Source organism: Periplaneta americana, chromosome 9, assembly GCF_040183065.1.
Source record: "Periplaneta americana isolate PAMFEO1 chromosome 9, P.americana_PAMFEO1_priV1, whole genome shotgun sequence".
Lineage (NCBI taxonomy): Eukaryota > Metazoa > Arthropoda > Insecta > Blattodea > Blattidae > Periplaneta > Periplaneta americana.
This window is the reverse complement of record NC_091125.1, coordinates 60,813,063-60,833,884: the sequence shown is the minus strand read 5'-3', so window position 1 is coordinate 60,833,884 and position 20,822 is coordinate 60,813,063. Positions and strand designations below refer to the sequence as shown.

At 34.4% G+C, this 20,822-nt stretch overlaps 1 non-coding gene across 1 annotated transcript; it reads right to left on the bottom strand.

The window, feature by feature from the left end:
- Positions 1-20,306: 20,306 nt before the first annotated feature.
- Positions 20,307-20,378, bottom strand: TRNAS-GGA (transfer RNA serine (anticodon GGA)). Its single transcript has one exon. It is a non-coding gene; the product is annotated as a tRNA-Ser (tRNA).
- Positions 20,379-20,822: the final 444 nt, after the last annotated feature.

Genomic DNA, 20,822 nt, shown 5'->3' with positions numbered 1-20,822 from the left:
AATTTTCGTCTGAACTTATATCGCTTAGTTCGGTTGTGTAACTCTGTATTGGACAGAATTAAAATAAAGCTACGTGATGAAAGAAAAATCGCATTTCATATTGCAACTCATGCTCAGTTTGTGGTAAGTCATAATTAGATGGCCTAAAAATCTACTTAAAATGATCATTGAAATGCCCTTAAAGTAATGGAAAATGACATAGAATTAAAAGAAAATGCCATTTAAATATTATTCAAAGTACTCGCACCACAACTTTTTAAAAATTAGTGATCCCTTGTTTCAATGACGGCCCTGCAAATCTCGGAGAGAGGAGGCAACTTCCTGGAATTTGGCTAAGATAAAGAAGAAGGGCATGCAAAAAACGAAGGTTTTAAGGGAAGACTATAGATTTTAATGAGGGTTTACAATGTGTTTCAATCAGTGGTGATCCATGTCAGTGCCTTCATTCTCCGTCTCCTCCTTCCGTTCTTCACTTTTGTTACCAGATCTTCCAGATGGGGGAGTGTGAATGACAAAACAAATTGTTAGTGCAGTTTGCATTCTTACAATCTTTGTGTTAAAAATACTGTCCCTTTCCTTCCATGGAGAGACAACGTCCTGTCCAGTACACGGTGAAAGTTTCTCTCCTTCCAAACAAACAAATTCTAAAGACATCCTCGTACCAACAAAAGAACAGTAGCTGTCAAAGTCCTTACATAAACCGAGCTGTTGTCAAGCATTTTATATTACTTCCGTTGTGCGAGATGAAGCCTTCAGTGGAATGAGGGATGAACTTTAGAATTTGTTTCAAACTACAAAACTCAAACTTCATTGTTATTCACTTATTCAGTAAGTAATTACTCTAACCTATTTCCTTAGAAAAAGATTTAACAGACCTATCGATAAAGAAGAAAGTAAAATGCGTTCCAAATGATCTAAAACTTCTTCAGAGAATTAAAAATGACCAAAAAATGCCGAAAAAATATATAAATGACCTATTAGTTCAAAAAGTGGAAAAATGCAAAAATAAATTATTTTTTTACTGGATTTTGAATCTTCCGTACACTACTTTTAACACTTGAATATAATTAATTGATTAACTAGTGGACTTACTCGTGTTAATTATGTAAGATTTCAGATTTCAGTACACACACACTATTTGACTTCACTCTTCAACACCTTTCAACAATCAAACACACCCACATAGAAAGTATTTCTATATTAATACGCATCGTCCTAATGTGAAAAATAAGAAGATGACTTTTCATCAACATCCGCCCCCTAATCATAATATTGTGAAAATGGCGAATTATTTTCTCGCATATGAGACTACTTGTCAGGGTGTGCTTGAATAAAAGAAAAGGGAAATTGGAAGATAAACAATTAAAGGGTAAGCGATAGCTCGTCCATATAAGATAATTTGGGCTAGGAGGGAGAATCTATGTGAGCTCCAAGCCTGTTGGCCACTTGTCGCACTCCGATTCCCATCGTTTCGTTGAAAAAACAAGAGAATACATTCTCAGTAGTCTCATTGCCCTTCATTCTCAACATCTTTGTCAGAATATTCCAGTAACTGAATATTTTATATAATTTTACAATCTATAATTAATAAACACTCACTCTAAAGTTATAAATTAGATCCTCTCTGGGTATAATTTTATTCTCAAGATTTTAAGCTCATATTATTACTGTAAACTTCTGCGTTAACCCTGTACAAGGACTTTCAGGGACATAAAAAAAAAAAAAACTTTAAGTGTACAGTATTGCTCACTCTCGTAAAAACGAAAACACGATCTTCATAACGATTGACTTTTAATAGTGAAAAATATATTGTAAGTTCTAAATCAAAGCGGAAAATTACAAGAATGCACAGTACATTGTTTTACGTGATAATGTAACTGCATTTCCCACAATTTTTACATTGCAAAATGCTTCAGAACCTCTGTATCAAGAAAATAAAGTTGTACTCTCATCTTCCGCATTCTGTGAACATCTGTGCGAATAAGCGAAACAGAGCATGAAAATGGCTGTAATTGAATTCTGTCTACAGTGCTATTGAAGATGTAGAACACTGAAGCAAATAATAGTTAAATGCAATTAGCCAAGGAGTACGTTGATTGTACGAGACTTTATTTCTTATGGGAACATAATGGCCGACTGTTATAAAACATGATTAGAAGTCACGCATCGGGTGTTAAGTTTATGCAGTTTCCTTCTATATTATTATTATTAAATTTGCCTGTTAAAATTGCAAATTGTTGGCTAGTTTCAATCCCCTCAAGATAATGTGTCCAATTAAGACCGTCCTATAATAAGATAAATTGGAGGTGTGAAGAATTCCTTTCTTGAGGTGAGGGCAAAACTTAACTCTCCCTCACAAGAGAAGCGAGAGTAAGCTGAACATGGATGTGAGTTAAAAATAGCCATGAAATGTTCCTGATGCTCACTCCTTCAAGAACAGAATTCTTTAATGTACAACAAATGAACAACACAGACTTCTGCACTTCACTTCCTTTTCGAAACGAACCAGGGTAGAAATTTTTAATTCTTTTAAAATCCATCGCCTTAAGCTAGTGGTGACCAACTCGTATTCTTTGTGCAAGATCATTCTTCGCTGCATACGTGCAGTGTGCAAGAGCAGATCGTCTAACGCAGTGATGTCAAAGCAAGCGCATTTTTCTGATCTTGACGTCGTGCGCGGGCAGCAAGCGCTAAGTATGGAAAGAGGAAGGGTTGTGTATATGAATAAGCAACCTGTTGGATTAAGAAAACAGTGGTGCACAAACTTCAAACGGAACGTGAAATTGTATGTCGTTATTTTTATATGGCTTCTTTCTGTTTAATATTATCTATATTGTCTGTAAAACAAAAGAACTAACACAGATTTCTTAATATTGCACTTGTGTTTTAAATCTTAATAACATAATAGAGAGTTAAGAAGGAATATTCACTTAAATTCCATAGTAGTATAATATTATACTGTATTAAGTGGATGAAACACATCATTCATAAAGAAAGTGATATTCCAAAGAAAGAGATTGAGAACGACATGATAAGTTGGAATTTATATTGATGGTATCTTTAGCCTTACAAAAGTAATCAATAAACTAATCAAAACAATATTGCAGTACAAAGCAAAGTTACCTAGGTACTGTATCTGTTTTAAATGTAACTAATATTACATAACAAAACTCTTATCGCATTATGCTTTTAAGGTGATATTTGTGAGCAACTTCCTAATATCAGAATATTAAATTATTTTCTCGAAATCTGCTGAAGCTATAGAGCTGACATTTTTACAACACATGGGCACGTATCTTTTGCTTATGATGTAACAGTAATTGCTTTGTTAATTCATTTCCTTACAATCAATTTCCATGCGAATATTTTCAAAATTTTCAATACACTATCTTCAGTAATACGTATATACGGTATATTAGATTTACGAAAACATTCTGTAAGGCTACTAAATAAATAGGCCTATACCTGAAAATTTCACTTTTCTATATGAAAAGTTGAGAAAATATTTCTTTTGAATAAAAAAAATCAAACTTGTGAAAAATGAGCATTAAAATTAAAACTTACATTCTTATAATGCACTTATACTTCTAAGGCAAATCTAAAAATTAACATGGATACAGTTTTAATAAGTTCTCTTCCCTTTATCTATTGAATCAGTGCTGGCCATCCCTGAATATAGCTCGACCAAGCGGCATATACCACCTCTTCCGTCTGTCTCTTTCCTTTCCGCTGTAAAGCGCTTAGGCTTTCCTGGGCTCTAAAGCGCGCGCTTGCACTTGTGGGCATCAATTGACATGCCTGGCTCTAACGTATTCTTTTACTCGCGAGTGCACACAGCAGAGTTGGTGACCACTGCTTAGCCTAAGCCGACACTGAGCGAGCCCCAAATCTAACGACAAACAATAGGCTATAATCATTTTACTACCGAGAACGAAAAGTTTAGACTGTCTAAAATCATATGCCACTAATAATGCTTCAAGAGTGAAGTGTATATTTGCCGCGTTTGTGCTCAATGCTAGCGTGCTGGTCTTCCATCTTGGCGCCTCGGTTTCAATTTCCGTCCTAGTCGTGTTGAAATTTGTGGTGGACAAAACCTATATTGTAAAGAGTTTTTCTCAGGGTATTCCCATCTCTCTACACTTCACCCTTATTTCACCTATTATCTGTAGGTAATTCCGGGGGAGATAGCCTTGCGGGTGAGAAGGCCAACCGCTCTTATTTTTATTGTAATCATCTATTACGAATACAAATCGGTTTGCCGCCAGATGTTAATTGAAAGAAGTGATTGTTGCACCTGCGAATATATAAAGATATTATTTCCGCGTTTTGTGACCGTTCGTGATTTTGTGAGCAAGCAATAATTTTACACTTCATTAAATAGCAATAGAAAAATACTGCATTTTGTGAGAAAATTTGCTGGAAACATTATTAAAGAGGTAAGGCATCTTTAAACATTCTATCTTAACTGTATTTGTTCTCTTCATTGCTGTCAGTTTTTATTATGCGGTATGATCATCTCTCCCGTAGAAAAGGGAAAAGGGAGAGATGGCTAATATTTTTCCGGGATAGATAACCTACAGTTCAGGAGTATTATTATGTTAAAAGTATCGATTTTTTATCATCATTTCTAAATGCCGGGGTCTAGCATTTATCCGCATACGTAGTTGGTGGTTTACCATTGCACCGTGTCAACCCAACAACACTTAGTGCACTATATTTAGGCGTCCGTTACATAAAACCTCATTATTTTGCAAAAACAATTGTTATGTACTTACTTTAAGATAATCCTGGTCATCTATCCCTATGTCCTATGACTATCTCACCCATACATGTTGGGAGAGATAGCCAGTGGCTTATTATTTTTCGAACGTGTTTTTTATTACATCAGTGAATTCTATGCGCCCTGAGGCACTGCAGTAGTGAAATATAACCTTGCAGGATCGTTTATTTCCGTATTCCTTTACCAAACACAATCTTTGAACTTACGAAACAGATGTCAAGGAACTAATACTGAAATATTTGAGGGATTTAGACCACAAATGGCACAACTCCACTTTTCATGTTATTGGCATATTTTATAGCATGGATATACTGTACATACTTATCAAAGTTACAAGGAAATACTGAACGTACACAAATTATCACAGTATCAGTACTTTGTTTACTGAATGTTCTCTAGACGCATTCACTTTAGAAATACTAATTTTTCACAGAAGAATTCCAGATGGAGTTAACCATTTGTGCTGTGAGTCCTTCATTTCTATTTATTAAAGTAATTTCGAGCCATTTATCTTGAAATACCAAATGATTTTATATAAATTTTCCATCTATTCTTTCAGTGAAGCGTCTTTTATTTTACATAGAAGTGTATAAATCCTTTATATAAGGGAAACGTTTATATGTATGACATAATTTGTTTTTTATAAATGGAAAAAGTGTTTGGGAGCCTATATATTTTAAATTATTGAAATACTTGTTATATATCAAACATTACTCTAACCATCATAGAATGGATAACAGTACACGACAAATTGATGTGTACATTTAGGTACAGAGTCTCTTATTTATTCTTAGTATCCATTACACGTAAGTCTTTAGAAGCCGCACATCTTTAAAAGTAACACTAAGATTAAAAAATATAAACTGGGGTATCCACTGTAGACGACGACGACGACGACAACCGCTATCGGCACATCATTAGCTGAGCTTTCTCTTTCAAGATGTCGAGAACTTGTGCAGGTTCGGAAACCTTCAGGTGAATGAATTGGAAATGACTTTGAAATAAATTTCACATTCCTTTAGGGTTCTAACAAAGACAATGATGGCTGTTGCTATTGTCTGTTAACGTCAATTTAAAATTTACGTATAATCGTAATGATGCCCAAATTTGACTACGATGTCTTCCGCAATGTAAAAAACAAACTGAAAACAATTTACATCGATATTAACCAAACGACATTCCGATCCAGTCCTCTCCTAATTCCAACTTCTTAATTCTCACATTACGGTGCTAACATTATGGATAAAAATAAGGTGGAAAAATTAGACTTATTGTGTATTAGAATAATATTGCACTACTTGCTCCAACTTTCCAGATCTATACAACTGATAAATATGTTCGGGGTCCAGAAAGAAGTAGTAAAGTGTTTAGGCTATTTAACACTTGCAGCAACACTCCAAACATACGGTACGTAATATCTAGAGCCCGGAATTTCAGGTGCTAAATGTTAATATTATTCCTCGCTATAGTTCATAAATATAGAAGCCATGCCCTCACTTCTTTGAGATGTTTTTCTTGTCATTCAGTATTTTTCCTTGGTACCGTTAAAGGTCTTTAAGCCTCTTAACCACCACTTATAAACTAACGCACCATTTACAAGCTCCATTGCCCAGTCCTTGTGACTCTTTTGTCTATTATTACATATGGAATTCTTGTGAACTAGGCTTAAAACCCTCCTCACGGGCACTATATCTATTCATCTACACTCAGTGTCGTTCTTAACTTTCAGCACCTAAAATTCCGCGCTCTAGTAATATTAATGGGGAAGAAATAGAACAAGTGTACACATTCGACACACAATTTCGAAAAGTATAAACCATAAGAAATTAATAATAACTTAATAACTGCAATAAAAATTTCATTATTATAAAATATTTTGGCACGGCTACATCAATAAATATGTTAAGCCTGTATCCAGAGCAAGATTAGTTTTTTGTTCTGAAACTTGTGTTTTATATAAGCGGGGCAAAAATGACGAGGAAGCATTCAATTAAATGTGTTAGGCTATTAGCAGTTTCACACGAATATATAAAATTAGAAATGGAAATATTAGGGGCCTACATTAACAAATTACAGGAAAATAATATAGCTGGAAATGGAGATTTGCATACATCCCAACGTAAGAAAAAATATTAGAAATGGACGGTGGAGTGTTATCAACAAACAAATATGGTTTTAATCTCAGCAGAAAAGAAGAAATAGAAGATGAAATGACCAGACTGATTTTAATTTTTGAGACTCCGAAAGGAATATGCCCATATATATAGGTGCTGAGGACCGAGACCTTAAAATGCATTACTCTATACGAGGCACTTACGTTTCGAATTTATTGAATTAGGATAGCGGTGTGACGATATCAGCACGGCAACTTATAATTTTGAAGTTACTGGATATGCTGCATGCTCCGCTGTATAAGAATGGACTGAGAATCATAACGGAAATATTGGCTTGTAGGTAGAGTAACATGAGTTGTGACGTTCAGATGGTGAATCTTCTATACTCTATTATACAACGCTATTTTTAAACATATTTGAAACTCATTAATGAATCAGTCAATGATCTTAAGGAAAGGATATCTAAAATGTCTGAAGTTCGTGTCACGAGTTTATTTCACATGGCGTCGTAATCAATATCATTTGCTAAAATAATATTGGCTTTTACAATCTATGCTGTCGTCACTCCAATTAACGGCAGGGTAAAGGTTGGTAATATTGTGATACGAGTAATATTGTGATAGTTCTTTTTGAGAACGTATTACAATTTTACTAAGCGAGAAGAAGATCGGTTTTTTGCGTCAAAGTATTGAGGGAATATTTGTGTACAAGTTTTTGTACAAAACCGGTCCTTCTCTCGCTCAGTAAAATTGTAATAAATTCTCAAAAAGAAATACCACAATATTACTCGTATCACAATTTACCAACCTTTACCCTATATGCACTCATTGTCAATATTGCGCAAGATCACTATTTAAGACAACAGAGAACAGATACAAGACAAAGGACAAGCAGTAGTTGAATTGGTAGGAGATAAAACGCACGTGCTGGAATCGAACCTGGGTTCTCTGAATTTGTATTTAGATACATTACCACTTGAGCTACAACACTAATTACAAAAGGATAACAAACGCTCGTCCCTGATGTTGATAATATCTCACTCGAAGTTACTAGTGGAGGAATTTGAGGCTGCAAGGAGAATGCACCAGTATTGGCAAGCTTGCAGCGTGTAGGTTCTGCTAATTAAGCAATAAGAAAGCACATATGCATATTTGTTCTCACGAAGCTGATTATACATGACCTCTTGTTGTAAATAAAAAATTGTAACCTTATTACCTTCATTAGCGATAATGAGGTGAGGTAGTTGCAGTTTTGACTGTATCTTCATTGCCCACCTGACCATAATTGGAAATGGAAAGGAAGTGATATGTTTTGTTTAATTAGCATAATTTTTCATTGCATTTAATGATCTTGTAATACTGATTGGTTACACGGAATCCCATTTACACGTTTAAAGAAATTATAATATGCTATGCAAGTAGATCAGGGCATTCATCTCCGGTTTTCGAAGTGTTGCTGGATGCAAAACATCTGCAACAGAGATCTTGTTTCCATTATTGTGGTTTAGAATTCTAGTTGTTTGTTATGAACTGGAAAATTTTTCATCAATGTAATTTGCCTTTTCTTTAATATAAATTTTTAACTGTAAAATAAATTTCGAAAGGGAAACAGACATCAGCAAGTCAGAATGCTATAACCTTGTTTGTCTTCTGGATTGTAAATTCAGTACAGCATCTACTTTCTGATGTAACCGTTATGTTTCAAATTAAAATGATCTTACCTTACTGATAAAGAAATTTTACAGGTGGTAATCGAATTTATGTACGGAAGCAAATATTCATATTGTCAATCAGATATGCATATTAATTTAATTAAATTGACACTACTCTATACAGGGTGAACCGTAAGTAATGTTATTAATTTCGGGGGAGTTATTCTTTGAGATATTTCAAACAAAAAGAGTTAAAACAGTTTTGTGCGTTTTTGCTTCCTTTTCGAGAAAAAAAAATTGTTTTATATGAAACATACATCGTGTTTTGAGAAAGCCACTGATTTAATTCCCAATATGCTCAGTTAGTGTAAGAGATAATACACTTATTACGATAATAAATGGTTGAAAGAATTTAGTTTTAGCCTTCAAATGTGCAGAAATTTGATCTGAACATATGTAAACTTTCGTTCTAAAACGCAGTTTTACAGTACATATATTACATACATTTATTAGCATTACTAAGCTTTTAATCTTAGTTAAGTGCCACAATGTGAACATAAACATGCAGGAAGCTGGACAAGATACTGAATATGTGAGTCGTCATGTTCAGTAAAAAATGAAAACTCAAGCAGCGCGTGAGTTACTTTTATTTCAATAATGTCCACAAAAGTAAATTAGGCCTATATAATTAAGATAAATACAATATAATATTTGTTACTCAGTCAAATGACAAATCAATGTAAAATAATGACTTATATTATATGGTCATTAAGTTTTATATACATGAATTACAAATTGCAAACGTTTTCGCCCATTCAGGCATCTTCAGGCACAATTATACAATATCTCAATATCAAACTGTGTAGCCATTACATTGGTGGTAGATAAACTGTTTAAGATTAATGATGTACAAAACATCTCCATAATTAAAATGTAATATTAAAAGTCATAAAATTAAAATAATGTTAAAAACCGCGTAGTGTTGTAATTAAACTTCATAATATTCTGTGGAACTCTTGTTCAGTAGAGTCCAATGAGTGATGAATTATGTCTGAAATATATAAATAAATACGAAATAGAAATAGGAAATATCAAATGTAAAAGTGTAATCGGATTGGATAATTGAAAGTACTCACGTCGTCTGAACGTGGCAACTGTATAGATCACTATAAAACATCCTATGTTTGAAGTAGTTATCTGTAATGAAAATAATAAATAAATCAATTTTGAAGAATTTGAAAAACTAATTGAAGACTAAATTATGGACGTACTTACGTAGACGTGAGACGACCTGCTGCTGTTGGAACTGTAGCTAGTATGACGCGGGGGAAGTGTGTTTTCGTGTAAACAACTAACGCGGAAGGATATTGCTTTCTAAGCTATATAATTAAATAAAATGGAAACAAATAGGTGTAAACACTTCTGCTCTTTGTGGAAAGGTTAACGTTATTATACTGTATATTAACATAATATGACGTGAAAATAATTTTTTCTTAACAGAAACACATGTGAAGGATAACACACACATGTATTCTTTTATAGAAACCTTGGTCAAATATTCATCATTAATTGCATATTACTGTTGATTTAAAACACACTTCTAATTGCAAGTTGAAATCATTCGTACTTTACTTCTGGGCTCTACTCATTACAGAAAGAGGAAAAAGTGGGTAGGCCTATGTAATTTTTTTAAATGCTGATTACTGAATTAGTACAGTATTTTCTCAGTAGTTGTTATAGTAAACTCTAAAGGAGGAGTTCTTTCTTAATATACGTGATATGCAGAAAGAAAAAAAAACAGAAAATAGTTATTTGTGAGACAAGTTCGTAAAGGTTCTCGGTTTTGGCACAAGTGTAAAGTTTGTGAAACGTTTCACAACATTTACACTCGTGCCACAAATATATCTTTACGAATGTATATCATACAATGTTTTTTTCTACGATAGCACAAATTTGCATTAAATAAATATTTGAAATTGGATCACAATATCATGACCGTCTAAACTCAGACCCATTAAGAGGAAGTATCCATGGAATGGCAGCCTGTTTTATTGATTTTCACGATTGTATGGCCGTCTAAACCGGCTATATATTCAACAAAGCGGTCGGGAACAGTTCAGTAATAAATCTTGTTACTATAAGTAGTACATGTAATTTCGGGATAATAAGTGCTAAAATGTAGATATCTATGTTAAATTTATTACTTATTTGTGTTAGGTGTAATATTTAAGTAATTAAAGATCGAGGCAATGCATTAATTTCTTACTGAACGAAGTTTGTACATTGAATACCGTCATTTCCCATAACTATGATCCTGGAACACAACTATGCTCCATTCAAATTTTGTACTCCATAACGTAGTACTTCGTTTATCTATATTTTTGCTGTACTGTATTATGAAGTCAAGTCACTGCAGCTGTCTACGAACGGTCTATGTTTTTTTCTAAAATGTTCTTTGAATAGTTGTGTCGTGGGACATAGTTGTGTTCCAAGACCATATGGGAAATGAAGGATTACATTTTTTTTGGCAGTGCGTAAAATAAATAGTAGTGCCTAAAGTCATCACTTTGTTTTTTTATGCACTAGTGTTTTAAAGGCTCACCTTAGGCACTGATATTAGTAGGTAAAATGTAACTTTACGCACTATTGTAGAAAAATTATTTTATGATGGCAGTAAGAGTAGGCCTACAAATATTTGTGTTTCGAAATACGAATTCGTGTACAGAATCAAATACATGTAAAACTATCCACCTAAGCGGAAAAAATTCATTTTACTTATTATTGAGGAAGTTGAAAGCAATATCTATTTTGCATACTAAGTTAATTCCAGATCTAACTGCAAATTTTTCTTCATATAATAGTCACATTAAGAAATATGGCTATATTGAAATTATTACATTTAACTGTAGAAAACGATAAAATGTTTAGCCCCGTGTAACCCATTAAAATTTTCTTTATGCAGAATAAACAGAGATTAACAAATACAAAGTGGAAGACGAAAATTTTAAAGGAGACGTGTCCAGACCCAAACTAACCTAAAATGGATAAATAGCCTACTATACGAAAAAAGCGATTGTGTCAGGAAAATTATTTCCAATGCGTTTTTATGTCTTTGTACAACACGTGCAGGAAAGAAACTACACGAGTTATACTTCAGCGCGACAACAGTAACAGTTTTATAGACTTATAAAGTTAAATCAGCAAATGGATTAATTAGTTGCCGTAATAAATGGATATTATGCGGAAGTACAACTTTATTAATTAACCTTTTTAAAGGTTGTAGTGTAGGCCTACTATATTTCTGATGTATTTAACAAAGTAAAACATGTGTACTTCGTTATGCAAATTATGGGTTCTAATGGACCAACATAATCCAAAATTAATGTTGATGGATGGCGTTTAGTATAGACCTCCCATAAAAAATTAATTGAAATGTGTCAAGTGGCCAGGAAGATGATATATGCGAACAGACAGACAGGCAGTTAAAACCCTCCGTAGGTAAATTTCAGTTATCTTGTGTCTACAGTAGCATAAACAGTTTGTAATACAATCGACTCGTTATGTAAGGCCGTACAGGCTATGTAAACATTACTTTACGTACGGAAGTCGCTTACAGTGAGATCCTTGACGATAGGCTGTAAATAGATGTAGGAACGATGACTTTCTTGGACTAAGTTGTCGTGTATTTTAGCCTCCCACTGAGTTCCTTCATACATAACACAGACGGATTCACTCACTTCTTTGATGAATGTACTCTTATTAGAGTCGAGTGTAAGAAATTACTTTACAAGAATGTTAAGTCATTATATATTCTAGGGAAAGGTTCGTACAATATATCAGTGCCGAAAATTCCGTTGCTGCCTTATGAGATGTCATCGCATCCACCAGCACTTTTTTATATCGTGGGTATTTTTAACGTAAAAAGACAAGATGACGTGAAAAAAGTAGTCGGCTGATATAGCACAATGAGTGCGCGATAAAATAACACAGATAACACGAAGACGTGAGGAAGAATAACAACAGAAAACATCAACAACAGGTAGCGAGAACCCGAGCGAACAGGAACAGGTTACTGCGTGCAATAACGTTATATGTCTTCTCTCCTTTGTTTCTAATGGCTCAGATTTCAGTAGAATTTATTTAATACTATTACCATAATTGCCATAAGTACCATTACCACTACCACCACCACAGCCACTTTCGTCATCACCATCATCTTCACAATCAACACCTTTATATTTATCACCATAATAAACTACATACATCACGAACGCCACTATCGCTTAACCATCAATATCTTCATCTATACCAATACAGGATCCAATATCACCTTCACCACAATCATTAATATCATTAGACAGCGAAACTTCATGCGAATGTTTTTATTGATTTGATATACTGAAAAAGTAAAAGTGGATCTTTGTCGATCATGGTTTTTACGTTCGAATTAGGCGAACTTTATTTTGATGGAAGAGTGGAACAGAGAAAAATTCTCTCCTGTACCGGGATTTGAACTCGGGTTTTCAGCTCTACGTGCTGACGCTCTATGCACTAAGCCACACCTGATTCCCATCCCGATGTCGGATCGAATCCTCTCAGTTTAAGTTCCACCTCTTGGGTTCCCTCTAGTGGCCTACCCTCATGCTCTGCGTCATAGATGTATGACAGTTGGCACAATGTCCACACATGTGCAGAGGTGCACTCGTTATGAGTGAAAAAGTGCCGGAATCCGACGGAATAAGCGCCGTCTTAAATCACAAAGTGATAATTTTTCGTATATCATATATCACGATATACCGAAGTACATGTGATATTTCAGTGCAGAAATTCTGCGTCATCATATGATGGAAGAGTGCAACAGAGAAAAATTCTCTCCGGCGCGCGGAGAGGCCATAATGTAGTTGTCTATATCATCCTCATCATTGCTGTCGTCGATATCATCACCGTTACCGTCAATATCGCAACCATCGCCGCCATCAATATGATGATAATGATGATGGTAGTCCGAAGGAAGAAAAAATAAGGGGATTGGAGATTGGGTAACAGACTGTGTGAGCTCTAAGCCGGCAGGCTACTTATCTCACTGAGTGTGGCGCCATTTCACTCAAGTAACTTAGAGAATGTTGAAGGGAAAAATTCGAAAGATAGACGTAACTTATTATACAATGCTACATCTAGGAAGAGGAAAAAGTAGGAGAGCCTGAGAGTATAGAAAGATAGACGTAACTTATTATACAATGCTACATCTAGGAAGAGGAAAAAGTAGGAGAGCCTGAGAGTATAGAAAGATAGACGTAACTTATTATACAATGCTACATCTAGGAAGAGGAAAAAGTAGGAGAGCCTGAGAGTATAGAAAGATAGACGTAACTTATTATACAATGCTACATCTAGGAAGAGGAAAAAGTAGGAGAGCCTGAGAGTATAGAAAGATAGACGTAACTTATTATACAATGCTACATCTAGGAAGAGGAAAAAGTAGGAGAGCCTGAGAGTATAGAAAGATAGACGTAACTTATTATACAATGCTACATCTAGGAAGAGGAAAAAGTAGGAGAGCCTGAGAGTGTAGAAAGATAGACGTAACTTATTATACAATGCTACATCTAGGAAGAGGAAAAAGTAGGAGAGCCTGAGAGTATAGAAAGATGGGAGAGAGCATACCAATGGAAATAGTTTGAAAACGGTGCCACGGATATGTCAAACTACAAATTTTTACGTCCTGTGAGTCTTCACGAACCATGAAATATTTCAATTGCTGCTATCATACGGCGATATTTAAATACTTATTTAACATTTTAATAATGGTTGGCTGTTACGTACAGTATGTGGTATAACAGCTACTCGAAAATCTTCAGGAAATTTTGTGATATTTTATTTTTAATAATTAAATTGTTAGATCTATTAATAAGGAATGATATTCGTATACAGTACAGCATGTACTCATCTCTAACCTGAGATTACAGTCCCTAACCATTGTTGCTTACTCCCTTTACAGATTTCCGAAAGACGTAGGCTACGTCGTAAAACGAATGGCTGAAACTTAAGGATGTAAATAAGCCAAATTGGCTGCAAAATCCAGAAGCCTTATTTGTTCAGTTTTTCTAGAATAAAGTTTTGACAGGTTTCTCTATAGCACGGTATTTTAGGAAGCCAGGTTCTTCAAGAAATTATATTATCCTGCAGATGCATTCATACTTTTAATAATAATAATAATAATAATAATAATAATAATAATTAATACTGAAGTAAATGGAATTGTGGGACATTTTAACTCTATTCGTAATAATAAGACTACAGTAACGAAGAGTGTTGTCATGTGATACAAATTTGCATTTATACTCATGTTATTGCTATTTTCAAGAAGTTCGAAATCCTGGTTAGAATAAGAGGGGGAAAAAGGAAATAACCCTTATATTTCTGGCGCAAAATCGTTGAGGTAGTACTCGTATTTATTATCTTACTGCAGCCATTTCAAAATTCTAACATTATATTTGCAAGTCATCAGCACCTATAAGGTTCCTACTTAAATCTCCGTGCTATTCACATATGCCGCCGGAATTCTCGGTGGAAAACAAGCAAAGAAGTTCCGCGAGCGAGAACTACTGGATGACGGTGTATGAACAGAAAATTTATTCAATAAATTCACACCTACCTTTACATGAGAGTCTGAAAATGCCCTCAACCACAGTCCACACGCCATTGGCACCTCTTCAGTAAGTTCTGGGACGCTATTTAAAGTTCAACCAGTGTAATCCTAGCTATCGCAGCTGAATGTTATATTTTAATTCTTCTACTGGTTCATCCAATTATCTTCTGACCAGAACTTTATGCAGATCATTTTCATAGATTTCTCTTTCAATGTTCCCCACAAATAAAAATTTTACTGATTTAAGTCAGGCGATCTCATAGGCCACATTCCTCTACTAATTATGTTATCACCTACTATGGCTTTATTGCATTCAATGTATCCTTCCTTCCGAACTTACTTTTACACATTTTATAGTTTCTATGCTACAGTCGTAGATAAATATACATTTTTAAATTGTAGCGAATCATACTTAACGCACGATGTTGCACAATTAAAGAAACTGACAATTTCAACACGTCTCACTGGAATCAAGTACATGATGTCGTCATACACTATCAGTGCTTTAGTTGGGCGGGAACGCACCGAAACACTATTCCGGAAAATAATTGTATGCATGTCGAAAACATGAGAATGCCAAACTTTATATTTGGTACGAGTCCATTAGACGCTTGCTAAATTGTTAAGGTGAGCGAGTTCCTGTGAATATTTATTTCCAGCTAAATCACTGCATGATATCAAGATAAAACTACCACCGGATTCCCTGTGGATTTATTATTATTATTATTTTTAGTTGGTTATTTAACGACGCTGTATCAACTACTAGGTTATTTAGCGTCGATGAGATTGGTGATAGCGAGATGATATTTGGCGAGATGAGGCCTAGGATTCGCCATAGATTACCTTGCATTCACATTACGGTTGGGGAAAACCTCGGAAATAACCCAACTACGTAATTAGCCCAAGCGGGGATCGAACCCGCGCCCGAACGCAACTTCAGACCGGCAGGCAAGCGCCTTAACTGACTGAGCCACGCCGGTGGCTATCTCTGTGGATAGTGTGCATCGTAATTGATGATGAACCAAAAAAAATATTTTCCAATTTATGACAAAAGTTTGGATCATTGAAAACAAGTGACACTACAGAATACGTGCTAAAGAACTGTTACGTCAGCCGAAAAAACAACTGAAGCGATAGTGACACACTTCACTTTTTTAAAATCTGTTTAATGTACAGCACTTTTCTTTCTGTGTTTCTTTGTTTCTTTCTTCCTTTCTTCCTTTGATTGTTTCTTTCCTTGTTTCCTTCTTTCTTTTTTTCTTTCTTTTTCGTAACGACTGATTTTTCTGCGTTCTTTTGGTGCCCTTTTTGTGTTTTTTCCTACTACCCTCTTTCACTCATTATTATGATGTCAGGATGCAATTAATTACTTTTTCTGCCCTCCGATTCGTGTTTTGTTTCGATTATTAATTATCTCTGTAGTTTTAACTCTGTACTTGATTGAATATTGTCAAGATCTTAGATGAAACAGAATTAAAAATCACTGAAGTAATATTATTAAATGTGAAAAATATTTGCATAAAAAATCAAAATTATGTTTGTGGGTTAACCTGATCTGTCAGTGAATCGCTACGTCTGCTTAATTTCTCATTCCTTGTAAAATATTGCCATACAACTTACCAATACGCATGCATTTTTACTTTGTTATTACTACCATCCGAATAAAATAGAATAGTTACTTTAGTTTTAGAACTGTGGAAAGAAAGTATGTGTGAAATTAATGATAAAAGTATAAATACGTATACACTTTCTTGTATTTTAATTGGATAGCCCGAACAGTAACATTTTGTACGAGTATGTGCGCAAGTGCAAGAAACTTGAACATTGTTACGTGGGTATACAAGGAATATTTGCTGAGTAACGTGACAGTGTTTTGCAATTTATAAGTCCACGTTTCTGAAAGGTATAATGCAAATAGAATGGATGCAAATTACCGTTATAAAATAACCTTATAGAAAAAGCAATACATTCTTCTGAGAATCCATCTCACTTTTACCAAACCGTTTTAATTTGTTGTAGTGCGTTCTTAGAATGAAGGTATTAGAGATTTTTACATAACTGTTAAAGTGATATTGATCATCAGGGAACGGATTTATATGGACTAAAAATATATGAAATATGTAAATATATATGTAGTTATTTTTACCAAAATATGGAATTAAATATGGATTTTTACCAAAATATGGAATTAAATATGGACTTAAAATTATAAAAAAATGACTATGTACGTTAAATATTGGTACATTTTAATCAAACTAAACAAAAAATATAATGGACGTACCTTATCTTCCAATGTAGTTTCAACAAAACACAATTTTTATTGTCTGTTACCATAACAATAGGTTACAAACATTTCTTTCAAGTGCTGAAAAGTGAATCTTCTTCTATTGTCTCTGAGGATAGATTTATACTGACTAAAAGAGCGTTCGACGTCACAAGAAGTAACTGGTACATAATTCAATTTCACAATGTCTGCTGGGGATAAGTCCAAGTTAATCTTCACTGTTGATTCACCACTCATCACAGCAACAACCTTTTGTAGTTCTTCATATCCAGGGTTTTTTGAAAGTACAGTGTCCACCTTAGCTCTTACTGCATTTGCAACTTTACCTCTACCACGATTCAGTTGTTCCACAGTACTATTTATAATTTCAAAACTTTCAGATAGTGAAAGGTGCCTATTTTGGAGACTTTTGAGCGTTTTTATGATGCATGAAAATGTATGCTGAATGTGAGCTAAGTCATTCTTCACACTTATGTCACAGGTAACTGTTTTCGCAGTATCAATTGAGACTGCATCTTCAGAGTCCAATGCAAGGAGAACATTGTTAATAGAGTCTATATGTTCGGCATAATATTCAACTGCTTCTAGCCATGTACCCCATCTAGTTAAAATTGGCTTTGGTGGCAATGGAATTTCAGGGTACATTTCTTTCAACACGTTAACTCTACTGGGAGCTTTGAGAAATACTTTTTTCACTGATGAAATCAACAAATCTACTTTAGGGAAATTGTCTCTGACCACTTCTGCCACACGATGAAATGCATGCGCCACACAAGTAAAATGAGTCAATTTAGGATATACAACAGATAATGCTTGTCCAGCTTTGACCATATAAGGGGCAGCATCGCTAATAAAGAATAACACATTATCGTACATAATACCCTTTGGCCACAGGATACCCATAGCTTCGTTGAACAGTTTAACTATAGTTTTGTTATTGCACTTTTCTAGAACATCACAATGTAAAAGAATTCGTTCAGAATATTGTTCACTTAACAAACCGATAACTACATTACCAACAAGTCTACCTTCTTTGTCGGGAGTCTCATCAATGGAAACCCAAATTGAACTATCTTTAATTTCATCTCTTATCTTCTGTATTGTCTCATCGTAGATGGATGGAGCATACGTCTTCCTAAGTGTTGACTCATCCGGGATTGTATGTTGAGTATATTTTTCAAGGAATTCCCTGAAGACCTTATTCTTTAGTTTGTAGAGAGGAATATCAGCAGAGATGAGAGAACGGCACAGGTCGATGTTAAACTCAGATCTTACATTCGATGTTGTTGGTTGTGTTAAAAACAATTGTCTCTGCTTGGAATTTAGTTGTTTGTTGGCCTGATGTTTACTAGTTGTAATGTGTTGTTGCACCAGGAACTTTTGTGTAGATGATACTGCACACTGACACAAATTACAAAATAATATTTTATTGTCAGTTGATAAACCATCTTCTTTAAATTCTGAAATGTAACTTGTTAGTTTTGATTTTAAATTGACTGAATGACGTACTTTTGGCATATTTACCGTCTTTATAGTATGATTTACAAAACTGAACCTATGTGTACTCTGACTGGCATTTAACTGTTGAGCTGCACAACTGAAGTCTGTTAAAAATTTTAAATTAAATTAATACAGTTTTGTAACTTACTTTCCCATTGTTGATAGGACTGCTAATTTTCAAATAACTCTGATGTTAAAGGGATTACTGAACATGTGTTTAAATCTCTATTGTTGAAATGTATTTTTAAAAGTTAATGGAATTTTGTTTTGTTTTATTGTTAAACCTAATATAATATGGACTGTTTTATATGAAATATGGAAAATATATGGAAATTAACGAAAATATGTACTAAACTCTAAAATATGGAAAAATATGGAAAATAAAAGTAGGATTTTTCAACCCTACACATTGTGAAACATAAAGATAATGCAAAATATAAATTATATTAGCTTTATAAGTAAATATGTATTTACATATAAATCCTTTCCCTGTTGATCATATTATATTAATTACATTCAACTTTCTTTCATCGAACTCTCAGCGTAATTTGGTTTCTGTTCAAGTCAGTAAATGCAGTTCATGATATTCGCTATCAATTCTTTCTATAATATTCAGCTTTATATAGAATTTAATATTATGGAATCTGTGATAATCTGCATTATTTAACATAAATATTTATATTTCTTCTGTATACGCGTGCGATGGTAAGCATAATCATTAAGCAGGTCAATCTCTCTATCTCTAATTTCTAGTAGGCCTACTTCATTCGAGATGAATTTCTTATCGTGATTGTAAAAAATCTTTGTGATTTTTCATGAACCAGATGTCGCAAATTTTCCTGCATATTTTCCTTAGACCGTCCAGTCTCATGCATTTATATTCTTTTAAACCTACATCATTTTTGTAGCCTAAAATCATATGATCAAAATACGTAAATTAATCTATACCTACTTTGATTTTAATTTATTCTCATATGTTTCATTGTTTACATATTATTCTTTTAGCAACAGCTAGCCATAAATATTTTTGTAATTAATATTGGCGACGATTTTCAGTTAACTAAAATGAAATCATGATTCTGAAAACCATTTTGTGACAATTTTAGATTCATATCTCATGGATGAATATGAATTCGATCACGTTATATACATGGTGGAACTAATATAACTGTGCAGATTTTAACAGCTTATTCCTTGGATGGAGTACAACAAAAATTCTAATGCCATATTAGTCTCAAATGAATACTTTTTTCAGAAAAAAAAAATTCCCCTAAATGTTAACATTGTTTTACTGATGATGAGAGAGAGATGGAACGGAGAAAAATTCTCTCCGGCGCCGGGATTTGAACCCGGGTTTTCAGCTCTCCGTGCTGATGCTTTAACCACTAAGCCACGCCGGATACAACCCCGACGCCGGTTAGAATCGTGATTTAAGACGGCGCCCATACCGTCGGATCCCGGCCAACCAGTCACTCATTCGAGTGCACCTCAACACATGTATGGACTTCGGTCCTGCGTGCATAGACATCTATGACGTAGTGCAGAGGGCGGCCACTAGAGGGAACCCAAGAGATGGAGCTTAATCTGAGACGATTCTCAACGGTGTCGGGATTGTACCCGGCGTGGCTTAGTGGTTAAAGCATCAGCACGGAGAGCTGAAAACCCGGGTTCAAATCCCGGCGCCGGAGAGAATTTTTCTCCGTTCCATCTCTCTCTCATCATCTGAGAAAGCAGAATATCTGCATGAAAATATCATATGTACTTCGGTACATCAAAATAAATATTGTTTTACTGGTTAAGTACTATCTATATGATTCTGAATTTTACTCTTACCTTTGGAGAAA